Raw genomic sequence first — 13201 nt, forward strand, 5'->3', positions numbered from 1 at the left:
TTTTATTATTTTTTCAATCTATCTACATTTGGTTTATGCTTATCAAACATTGTGTTACATGGGTTGCTTACAATTATTTGTTTTTACGCCTTAATGTCTTCCCAATTATCCCCCCAAATTCCACACATATTTTGATCATTCAAACCATTCATGCATGTATTTTAGTATAAAATATTGGCTATTATATTACTCTTGTAGTATATAATGTTTTCAAAATCTTCTAATAACATACTTAATAAAAGTAATTCTAGTTCCAAATCAGAATAATTTGATGCGATTTAACCAACAAACTTTGTAATTTATATAAATGATAACTGAGTAAGCTCTTAACACATAATAGATATTATCTAGAGCATTTTATACATATTTTCTTTGTATAGTTGTTTAGCCATTTCTATCTCCACATTTTCTATCCTGTCTATAACAATCTCATATCTAATGCATGTTCATTATGTATTATTTGTTTACCCCAACCTTATATCTAGCTTCAATTTGCCTTAACCCCCCCCCCACCATACTATGCCTTTACCCTGATTAATGCTTCCTTATTTCAGTTCAATTCTCTTTTTTTAATATATAAGATATGCAATTTGCAATCCCAGAAGTTAAGTATATACATGCTTTCCAACATTGAGGGCCACCTTCTTGTTTTCCCTTTTTCATCTTTCTAATTCCTTCTCTTAATCTTTTTTCAATTTTTTTCTTCCTTTCTAAACATTCTACCATTTTTTGTGTCCTCTGAGGCCATTTTATGCATTTGGTTTACCTCCAATAGAACTTTATACACTTGGTCTATCTCCAATAGATCTTCCAGGCTATTTTTAATTAATTCTGCTGATTTTCTTCCTTTATCTTTCCTCAAAACTCTCCTTGACTCCACTAGTTTTTCCCCATTTATTTCCTCCAGCCCTTCTTTAGGTTGGCATACCTCATTCACCACCCTCTCATTTCCTACTTCATTATTTCCTGTCTCCTGTTGACTATAATTCTTCTTCAACTGTGCCGTGAGTAGTTTTGCCTCTTCGTTGTGGGATCTCACTATTTCTACAATTCCTTGAAGGGTAGATTTTGTTTCCTCCCAAAATTGTCCTTGTTGTGTCATCGTCATCGTCGTCGTCGTTGTCGTTGTCGTTGTCGTCATCATCATCATCATCATCATCATCATCATCATCATCATCATCATCAGCATCAGCATCAGCATCAGCATCATCATCATCATAATTTATTGTCATTGTAAGTATATACACAGTATACCCATACAACAAAATTCACAGACACTCAGAGACCAGACACATGTTCCAATTGTCAAAAATTGTATTCCAAGTTAAAGTTGTCCATATCCTTTAATCAAACCAGTTCCATTAAGCTTGAATCCAATCTCAAACATAGAGAGTTTTACCCGTCTAAAGGCTCAAGGTCCCATCCAGTTCAACCTCCAGGGTACCGTTTATAAGTTCCAATTTGGCTAAATTAGGCTTTCTAAGGTTAATTTGTCTGCAGTTCAGTTCCGTCCTCAAAGAGAAAAGGAAAACAACAAAAAATGATAGCACCTCTTATGGCGCCTCTTATGCCAATAAATATGTGCCAGCACAGTAATCAGCAGATGCAACAACTACTGAAGCCAGAGTCTATTCATAGTATGTGCCCAGAAGTAATAATGGAAGCATCTCACCTTTTTTTCCTTCCTAAGGAATGATACAGTAATTAAGTTTAGTGTCTCCTGGTTTTTTCATGAATGAATGAATGAATGATTTGCCAGTTTTCCCCCCATAGGGACTCAAAGCTGCTTACAACAGATAAAACAGATGAGGAGAAAAACACACTACAAAAATATCATTTTCAAAAACAATTAAACATATATTAAGATTTAAAAATCAAGTTTAAAAACAATTCAGAAACATTTAAAAATGTGAAAGCTGAAACCAGCATTCCTGAGATAACATACTGCTTAAAGCTTGCCTGAAGGGGAAGGTCTTTGCTTGCGAACCTGGTGTTTGAGGGTTGTTGTTTTTTCTCTTTTATCTGATGGAGGAATAAAGTACATGAGAAGGCTTACAAGGAGCAATTCAGTTTTGTTTCATGTCAACAACAGCATTATACATTATTAATAGTGAATTCATTTCTCCATGATTCCATTCCTGAATAGCCAAAATGGGACAGTTTATGCCTCAGTTACATGTCAGTAGGCTTGGGCAAACCTGAAAAATATTTTGAAAAAGAGGTGGTGGTGTGGAGGTGCTGATGCAGGTTCTTCTTCTTGTTGTTACCATCTTCCAGCTAATTTGGGTCCTGAAATCCAAAAATGAATAATTTTGCAAATATTTCATGTCACCCATACATTTTTAGGCTTGACTCTTTGGTCCACCCTATGCACCAGCAAAACTTTAACAACAACAACAACAACAACAACAACAACAACAACAACAACAACAACAACATAAGCAGTTGCAGATCTAAGAAATAACAGTGGCAGAGCTGCAGGAATGGCAATACAGTCATGCCCTGCTTAATGATTTCTCCGCATTACGGTGAATCCGCTTTACAATGATGTTTTTGCAATTGCAATTGCAATCGCAAAACGATGGCCTAAATGGGGGAATTTTGCTTAGCTTCGGGAATCGATTTTCACTTTATGAGGATCAAAAACAGCTGATCCTCAGGTTTTCAGAATGGCCACCGGGTGCTTAAAATGGCTCCCCGCTGTGCTTAGGGATGGATTCCTCGCTATACAGGCAGTGAAAATGGCCCCCGTATGAAGGATCTTCACTGGACGGTGAGTTTTTAGCCCATTAGAACATATTGAATGGTAAACTAAAGAATTGGAAAAATTAACAAAATAAAGAGATCTGGCAATCAAAACGTCTTGTTTGTGGATGAAACATACCTCAGTGGTCCCCATTGTCATTGGGGCTTTGGGAACAATATCACAAAATTTCACATAGTATTATAAGCAGTTGCAGATTTCAGAAATAACATTCACAGAGCTACAAAAACAGCAATATTAAGAACAGCATATATACTACATCAATATTTAACAGAAACTTGACTCCTTTCAAAATTGCTTTTGTTGTTCAAGGGGGTGGGGAGATGAACTTCCCACAGACATTGCCGATATGTGTACCCACTGCTGTAGTTTTAGGTGTTACCTTTCTTTCTTGTTCCTGTTTTTTTTTTCCAGATTTGGAGTACCAGATCTGTGTTTTTCTGTTCGGCCATAATTTCATGTTCTGGGCAGCTATGTTCACTTGTTATTCCAGCTGGTGGCAGAATCTGGGCCTTGGTGCCTGGGCAGCATTGGAGTCGTGAGGTTGGCGAGGACTCTTATGGGATGATTTTATGGATCTGGTCACCCAGGGTTGTGCACAGTTGCCTTTTGATATAGTTGTGGTGCACCTAGGTGGGGATGATCTAGCTAAGCACACAGGCAAGTCTCTTATCTTGCAGGAGACCACTGGTCTGCAGGCTTTATGGGCCATGTGCCCTTCACTGTGTATTGTGTGGTCAGCAATGCTGTCATGGAGGGTTTGGAAGCTCATTGACAGGGTGCGGCATGGTGTCAACTGGGAGGTTGCAAGAGTGGTTGCAGGTAGTCTTGGGTCCATGGCAACACACACAGACATTTGAATGCATCACCATGGATTGTACTGGAGCAATGGTGTCCATTTATCTGATATGGGCCTGGATTTATTTGTGTGTGACATTCAAGGGGGCCTTAGGTCCAAACTTTTCAGTGGTAGGAGGGTATGGGGCATATTGAGTAACCTCTATGTCATGGTGAGTAGTGGCAGAAATCATGAGGGAGAAGGTGATATCAAGTGGGCACCCAACAGGGATATGGGCCATCCCACCTCCTAGCATTGAAATCCTCCTGTCTTGGCCACTGGGATGGGGAGGAAGCAGGGGTCCCCTGGGGTACAGATCATCTTGAATCAGGAGTTTCGTTTGGCTTTCGTCCTTGGCAGGCTTCCATAGATTACTGAAACTCAGACAGTTAGAGCCTGCATCTGGGGCAAGGCCAACCCCGGGCACAGAACATGATTCTGCCCTACTTTAGGCGCCTTGTGAAAGGGGATGTTTTGTTAATATGTTTAATGGTTAATATGTTTAATAAAGTTTGGCCCATATTTTAACCCACCTCCTGTGTCGCATCTCATCACTCCAGGATGGGCAGGCAAAAGTTTTTGGTTTAGAATTTGTTTTGCAATGCCAGTCAGTTTTTTAATAATTTTGATTGGCTGGTATTTTTGAATAATAATATAGTCTTAATTAGGATGGAACATGGTCTACATCCTTAAATTGTTGTCTGTTTGTTGAAGTATCCTATAGGACATCAAGGCCAGTTGAAATACTAAATGGGGACATTTTACACTGCAGTTCCTGCGGTTAATCCATGCCACACTGGCAACAAAGTTTAGAGCTGGAATTGGTAATACAGGAACTGGGACCACATTCTTTACCAGCCACTAGAGGACTCTCTTCATGATACTATTTTGACTGCCCATTCTCATACCCAGGAGTGCTCCCTCCGTATCTCTATAGTACAGACATGCATTTCTAAAAGGCAATCGCATACTTGAACTTTATGCCAGCAGGACCTTGTGACTTCCTAGCAGGTCTTTAACAATAATAATAACAACAAAGACCTGGGGAAGAAATGGAAATTGTATTTCCATGCCTAACGAAAAGAAGAATGAATCTGCTTTGTTGATAAAGAAAAGCACACAGACAATAGAAGACAGGCATGGCTGACTTTGAAATGAAACACAGATTCATTTTATACATAATACATTGATGACATTTTCAAAGAGCTGTTCACCCCCACCCCCATTCCACAGTTCAGATATAGCCAATGTGACCTTGTGCACTGCAGATATTCCATATATATTAGCCAAGCTTGCCCAGGTGCAATTGTTCTTTATGTTATCTTTCACTCCCTCCCCTCTTGAATAGTTTTTTTTTTTCCCTGCACGCTCTGTATTTTCCAGTGTTATCATGAGTTCCTGTCATTTCCTCTGTTGTTCTGCAGGCTCTTTTTCACAAATTGCTGCTCTTTGAATTGATCTCGAAGTGACCTTGGACAATTGCTGAATGACTCTTAGCAAGGGATTATATATGCAAATAAGGGATGGACTGCATCAGATTGCAACCTTACGCACACAGAAATGAGGTGAGGTCCTAATGCACCCAGTGACTCCTGCATTTAAGTAAACATAGCAAGACTGTTTTATATTACACCAATGGTCTCCAGTTCAACTGTCTTGCATATTTTCTTATTAGTTAATTTCATCTTTTCCACTGCAAATATATCCTACAGACAATATTTTAATATTCTACATAGTATCTCTCATCTTGAGTAAAGTGTCCAGTTCTGGACACCACACTTTAATAAAGTTGCAGTCAAACTGGAATAAGTTCAGAGGAGGGAAACAAGGATGATCAGAAGAATGGAAACTAAGCCCTATGAGGAAAGACTGAAAGTACAGGACAGGTATAGCCTTTAGAAAAGAAGACTGAGGCATTTGAATATCAGGAAAAACTTGCAAATTTTAAAGCAATACAACAATGGAAATAATTACCTCGGGAGGTGGTGAGTGCTCTAAAACTGGAGCCATTCAAGAGAAAATTATCTGACCATCTGTAAGATATACTTTGATTTGGATTCCTCCTTTGAGAAGGGGGTTGGATTCCATGGCCTTATAGGTCCCTTCGAACTCCACGACTCTATGAATCTATGATATCCTCTACTTTGGTTAAAAGCTTAAGGAGACAATCCTTAATTACTTGATCAGAAATACCACTATGATCTCAATAGGGTGTAATTATAGGTAAGCCTGCATAGAGTCAGGCTGCACAATTGGAAACCTAATTTTCCCCCCTCTTGATTCTTGGTTGAAACATATCAGTCTTAAATGATCTAATGAAAGTTCCTAATGACTAAATCTCAACAATGATTTCAGTTGAATACAATAATCTAGAATGTGATGAATGCATACTAATAGTTATTGCTACACAGGAGTAATGATTATTCCTGCACAAGAATATTAAATATAGTGCAGTAGAGCAAATTAACATTTTAGAAGGCAATTCTAAAAAGAGGGGCCACATCACAGCTGTTCTTGCTTCTGTTCATGCGCAGCAATCATAGTACAGATCATGTGCTCATCTTTTGGGATCCTCTAGAACTGGATAATTCTACATGAGTAAGTTTCAGCTGTAATTTGTGTTAGTGAAACTATAACTGATTTTAAAAAGCCCCAAAAATCAGTTCTTCAAAAAGCCACTTATTAATGAATGTGGGATGTTGTACTTCTGTACCCATGATTTAAAACACTAGGAAATGGTCTGATGGTGCTGCACAATATAATGCCCACATTGCCAGCAAGAAAAAAGGATGGCTTTACACAGCAAAGCTTGAACAACAATGGCAGCAGTCAAGTAGGTTTACAGGATACCCTCTTCTTCTCACACTTGTTGAAAAACAGCAAATGGCCTTGACAATTGCTTTGTGTTTGGGTGAGAAGTGGTTAACTGGTGAAAAAAGGAGTCCACTTCTGGAATTTCCCCTTGCTTGGTATCACTTTGTGAATGAGAGTAAACACAAGAGAGTGTCACCCTGATGATGTGCACAGTATTCATTGCCCTCCCACCCCCTCTAGAGATGCTCTTTGAGGCTGCCCCTTCTCTGAAGAAACAGGGGATTCTGGAAAGAACTGGCCTTTGATGAAGTACATGTCACCTCCACCGGTTGTGTGAGGAAGATTGTGCATGCAAGGGTCACCTACTGCTACTACTCACCACCTACCACTACCACTTGTCTTCACTTCCCCTTTCCTATCTTAGTCCTGGGATGATTGGAATAGGAGGAGCTATGTTATTTTCTGTTCCTCCTCCTGTCCTTCCCACCACTCTTGGGCTAAGCAACATAGGTTCCTTGGGGGTTGATTTGTCTCCCTTGAGAGCACCCTCCTGTGACATGGAAATATGTGGCAGGTGAGGATGGGCTGAAATTGGAAGAGCTAAAGTTGCTATCTTATACACACTTACAGTCTTTGGGAGTAAGCCTACCTTGCTATCCCAGCAGAGAGTTTCCTTTACCTCCCTTCACCTGTTGTATCACCACCAGAGCTTGGAAAATTTCCTCTCTCTATTTTTTGGACTTTAAGCTCCAGAATCCACCAACCAGCATGGCCTGAGTACTACTGTGTGTAACAGACAAGCCAAGAAGTGATAGAAGACAAAATGGTGAAGAGGACAAGCAGGAAGATGAGATCTGATCCCCCTGCATGTTTGTTTGTTTGTTTGTTTGTTTGTTTCAAGATTGGTACTCTATGTGGTGTAAAACAACAACAACAAAGAAATATACATTTCTTTACCTGCTTCTTCTTTCCTAAATCAAACTGTTGATGTTTTCTCAGGGACCTGTGTCATCAGATGAAACTTTGAGACATCTCTGTTGAATATTAAGTTCCATAGGAGCAACCTCCATCCAATCCTAATCACTCCCATCCCATGCCTTTTCATTTGTTTGTTTGTTTGTTTGTTTGTTTGTTTGTTTGTTTGTTTGTTTGTTTGTTTGTTTGTTTGTTTGTTTGTTTTATGAGCCACCTTTCTCCTGATAAGGGAATCCAAGGTGGCTCACAATGGTAAAAAGAAAAATGAATTAAAATCATGATAAGCTGAACATTAACAAAAACCAATTAAGTTATCCACTAATTAAAACTGAATACTTAAAAGCAGGTAAACATTAAAAACTATCTGAACTTAAAAATGGCATTCAGGGACTCAATCATGATTGTTAGAAGTCTGCCTGAAAAGTTGGACCTTCAGTTTTTAAGCTCCCTTGTAGCTTCAGAGACTCATTCAACTTTATGTGAAAAACCCATCCTGCAATCCATTTCAGGAGCTCTTTCAAAACAAAGGCAAGAAAAAGAATGTCAAGGAATGGTAGGGAGATATGCCATTTTTTCAAAAGTCCAAGGAGGAGGGTGAGGCCAAGAAGTTTGGGAACCTCTGCAGCATCTAAGACTACTATCACAGTAGTGTGAAGGTAAGTTACAATCAGGATTCATCTGAAGCTTTCCTAAATGATACCAGAGCTCTACACCTGCAATAGTAGAATCACTGTTATCATTATCAACATATGCTCTATTGATAGGGCTTGAGAATATGATTTTTCTAATCTCATGCCTTATTTATTGATAAGAAAGGAGAAGAAATGATGAGTTAACTGTTCAATTATTCTGAATGCAGTCTTCCCTTGTGTGAACGTACTCCTTGTCCAGGACCCTCTTGAAGAAATGCAGAGTGGAAGGGCAGTCATGTAATTGTTCCACTCCTCCCTATTGGACAGAATCCCCATTATGTGATTAGTCGTAAGACTGTTCACAACTAGTAGGAGAATGAGCTTCCCAGCCCTGCATCATTCTTCCCTCTTTTTTTTAAGTGCATAGAACTCATGTTTATGCTTCTGTGCACTTTGCATTGAAATAAGGAGAGCAATAAACAATCAGAAGGATAGCTAGTATTTGATCTGTGTATTAATCCCAGAAGTGAGAATTAGACTGTTTTGTTGAGAAAACACAGATTAAGTAATAATTCTCATCATGCCTGTGTGTTTATGTCTGTCTGTCTGTCTAGCTTTAAAGCATTATTTGAGCCCATATCTTTTGTACAGCAGGATTCCTGATTTTCCCCCCAAGAAGCCTTATCCTTTTCCAATCTAAACCAAAGGGTGAGATTGTTCCAGACAGATCCTGGCACTACTAACTGGCTGATCTCATGCATTTGTTTGCATTTATTAGAGTCACTAAGGGCTTTTGCTTTTTTGAAGTTATTAAAGGGAAGCTCATTTCCCTTCTCTGACTATTGTCATCCATAATTTCTGATCTGCGTTTGTCTAATCCAGTAGCTATCAGGCAATCCCACTTGGTGCATATCTGATTCATCCACATCCTGTTGGCAAGAAAGCAATCAAGTGTGAGAGCACAAAACACACACACACACTGCAGAGGCAGATTTGGCAAAGGCCTGATAACAAGGAACACTTCATTGATCTGGGCTTGCTAATGAACTCTTTAGTCTCTTTGCCCCAAAACATGAGTATTGGGGCTCCATGTGTGTGTGTGTGTGTGTGTGTGTGTGTGTGTGTGTGTGTGTGTGTGTGTGTGTGTGTGTGTGTGTGTGTGTGTGTGTGTGTGTGTGCGCGTGCAGAGGAGATGGCAGGTCATTTCCTCAACACATCCTCAAAAAAAGCCTAGCTTAGTGTTCACTTCCCAATCATAAAAGAGTTTTGTTGTACAATGCATAGTGGCTTGAAAATAAGAAGGTGGGGGGGGGGAGAGGAGGAGGAGGAGAAAAGAAAACCAGAACAGGGTTATTTAGGAGTTTCTTGTATAGCTGAGCTGAGCAGTCACAAAACATTTCTCAGCATTCTGGCACCTGCATGAAGCCGTGACTTATGAATATGCTAATGAGACTGCAACCAGAACTGGCTCCAGTTCAGTTCTTGCACACAATTAAGGTGCGAGCTACCAGCAGTGCAATGAGACTGAATGCACAAAGTCATATTTAGAGTGATCTGTTTCATTCCAAGATTATACTGCTTTTGTTTTTTAAGTGAATGAGGAGCAGAAGAGCTAGACAGGAATACTACTGGTTCATTCAAAACAAAAGAATAAAATGCAGATGTCCACCCAAATATAAGCCAGTAAATTATTTTACATCAGCATAACTGCCTCCTTAAGCCCCCTTGGCTTTAACACACAGAGAAAGAGAGAGAAATCATTTTCTAAATACATTTAATTGACAGTTTTCAGCTGATTGACCCATCACTGGATGGTTACAATTTCATGTGATGAGTTTCTACATATTAATGTGCTAATTCATATGGGAGGCTGCAACAAAGGCAGATTATTAACCTTGTCTGTACACTTATTTTAGTTGTCTTTATATTCCACACCCATGTTCACCCAATGCACAATTTTTCCTGTTTCACTTCCAATATGTGGTGTTTGAATATATAAGATACAGCCACACATAATCTTGGAAGAGATACCTTTCTGTGAGAATCAGTTTACAAGATATTTTCAGTCCTGAGGTTGTGCAGCAAATTCACCCTTCTATTATCCTGCATTGAGGTGGATTATACCCAAAAGTTAAGGACCTTAATTTGGCTCACATGGACAAAAATCCCACAAATCCACCTCCATTTGCTCTGGTGGTAAAAATACAATTACCAACAAGAAGTGAGTAAGAACGCACCAACTTTTTATCATATTCCAAATCTGCTGCCTGAAGCAGTTGCTTTTTGTCTAGCAAATAGTTGGGCTGGCTCTTCCACATTCTTCCACCAGTTATTTAGATGTGATTATTACTCATCACTCAGGGACAAAAGTCTCCTACTGTAAGACTTGCATGGAAGGAATTTGAAATTTTCATTTATTTATTTATTTATTTATTTAATATCCCGCCTATCTGGTCAGTTAAGACCACTCAGGTGGGCTGAGAGGTTCCTATCTCCTGCCCAGGCAATAGTCACAGTCTGGATTTTCTTTAGTGTATGCAAGGGCTTGATCACATATGACAAAAGAACCCCAATTATACTGACTCTTTCTATATCTCTGTTGTACCAATATGTTTTTTCCCCCTGTGGTCAGGTGGTATATATAGATCAGTGGGAGTGTTTATATGGTTTTAACTGTACTTAATTTCTTTTTATTAAAACCATTATAGCAGGATACAGTGTTCTTTAATTTTGTATCAATTCATTTTCTCTACTGTTTATTCGGATAATCAGCCTCCACTTGCCTTTTTTTTAAACATTACTAAAGGTGATATATTGATGAAGCAGTATGAACTTTCTTTCCTACTCTCCATTTCCCTTCCCTCCTTTACTCACTCTTCCTGTTTTCCTTATCTCTCCCTCTAGTTCTTCCCTTTCATTTTTCTTTTCCATTTTGAACAGCATCAGGAGGAGAAACCAGGTTTATAAAACTTGCAGAGTATTGTGAAGAGCAGGATTTTTAAAAATGCAACACTCCTTTTGTTAAAAAGCAGGAAATCTCAAGCCCTCTTTCATCCACAAGGAAAGGGGAAGGCTGTCTCCTTCTGAGCAATGTATTCATGTTGGTTTCATCACTGTGGTAGAAGAAGTAGCTGTTACTATTTATTGATTTATCAATATCCCTTTAAAAAAATAAAGAAGGGTACAATCGCAGTGGCCATAAAGTGGCCACAGCACCCAGAAACCTGACCTTTCACAAAGGAAATAAATCAACAGCAAGGTTCACACACCCTGAAACAATAAGGAGCGAAAGGATACATCAGTGGTACAATTTAAAACAACCCTCCCAGTGAAAGGGAAATAAACTGATTGCTGGAGCAAATGAATCTGTGTTGGCCATGCATCTTGTGAACAGAAAATTATGGAACAAATAATGGCCAAAGTGGTATAACTGGGGTTGTTTTGGCAGGTGTCATCAAGCCCTATGACAGAAATCTTGGACTTAATGCTGCAATTTTAACATAGAATGTAATCCCATCTAGCCAAGACGATAAAAGGCTTTCTGAGCTGACAGAAAGCTAAGCTAAAGGTGTGCTGAAGCCAACCGTCTCCCATCTTAGTATCTCCCACCTCTGCTCTACCTCCAGCAGAACTCACATAGCATAGCAATACATCCAACAGATAGCTCTCTTGGAAAATCTTTGAGTAGAGATGGCAGAAAGGGATTTCTGCAGACAGGGATTTTGTGCCTAATCCTAATCTTTTATCGCTGGTGCGTATCTTGACTCAGGATTGCACTGAGAGCATTTTGTTGAGTCCTCAGACTGTCAGAGTGGAATGTAGATTCGTGGACAATCTTGTGAGCTTCCACCTGGGGAATAACTTACACAGAACCTTTTCTTTTCTTTCTAATAAAAATATTTTTAGGAGGGACATAGAAGGTTCTAATCATGGTATCAGATTAGAAGAAGCAAAAACACATTTTCAATATGTTTTTCCTTATATTAATTCAATTCTTCAAAAAAAAACCACCGCTCTAGTTTATGAACTATGGGATATTGTGCTACTGTACCCATGATTCAAAATCCAGGGGATGGCCCAATATTACTGCAAAATATTGTGCCTGCATTGCCAGTAAGAAAAAGGATGCCAAGCTTTACATAGCAAGGGGCAGCCTCAATGTTGACAACACCAATGGCGGCGGTCAAAATGGTCTACAGAATACCCTCTTCTGCTCATCTTTTAAAATGGCACACTCCATCCCATTTAAAAATTAAACACATTGTTCACTGACATCCTCTCTGTATTAACTAAATATGCTTATTTAGTGCTTTGTAGATATTTGAAATGCACAGATCTTTTAAGCACACTTTTCCATCAGCAAGTTTCAGACACATTGGCACCCATCTGGAAAGGTATGGTTTGTGGATTTTAGTCAAAAATTTCATTTAAATTCAATTTGCTCAACCATCAGTCCTAGAAGAGCAGGTGGAGGAAAGTTAAAAAAAAAAATCCACACGTCTCTACATAAAGCCAGCATTCAATAACTCTGTAGAAGATGTAGCTGCATAAAACTATCTGGTGTCATGCTATGAAGATATGAATTTTGATGTTAGGGAAGTCTCTTGTATGAAGGCATGCCAGAAACTGAATGCCATAATTTTTTTTTCTAATCAGATAACCTTGGAACATGGTTGATGATAGAGAGGTAAAAACTTCTCAGTTTTCATTTGACTGTGTTTTCTAAAGCTCAACTGTAGTTTCTTCCCAACCTTGCATTTTACTGAACTGCTTTTCCCCCTATTCCTATTGAATCTGTACATTTTTGCATAGTATTCCTAGCATGCATATTTATTTATTTATTCATTTACTAAGTGATGCAAATTTCTCCCACTGATGAGAGTATGTTTGTGTGTATCATTTTTCTGCACACATACCTGTTTGCATTTTAAAAGATGCACAGTGTTTTGGACATACTTAATTTCTTCCCTAAGTCTTGTGAAAATGCAATTTCTAAAGGCGACCTCTGTTTCTTTTTTAGAATGCACCTTGGCAGGTGCAAAAATGCTACTGTCATCAAGTCTTTTGAATCCTTAAAAAACCAAAAACCTAAATTTAAGAATCATTGTACTGGGATTCTTAATAGCTCTATGGCCAACATTTCTTCGCAGGTCATTTTTGTAGAGAAATCTATCATGT

The 13201-nt window shown here is 38.8% G+C and overlaps 1 long non-coding RNA gene across 2 annotated transcripts in view; it reads right to left on the minus strand.

Moving 5' to 3' along the window:
* LOC144588459 (uncharacterized) overlaps window positions 1-13201 on the minus strand; it is a 54645-nt gene continuing 41444 nt past the window's right edge. For both annotated transcript variants that reach the window (XR_013544035.1, XR_013544034.1), the window contains exon 2: window positions 1-13201. This exon is cut by the window's right edge. This is a non-coding gene — a long non-coding RNA (uncharacterized LOC144588459).

The sequence above is a fragment of the Pogona vitticeps genome, chromosome 3 (genome assembly GCF_051106095.1).
Source record: "Pogona vitticeps strain Pit_001003342236 chromosome 3, PviZW2.1, whole genome shotgun sequence".
Classification (NCBI taxonomy): domain Eukaryota; kingdom Metazoa; phylum Chordata; class Lepidosauria; order Squamata; family Agamidae; genus Pogona; species Pogona vitticeps.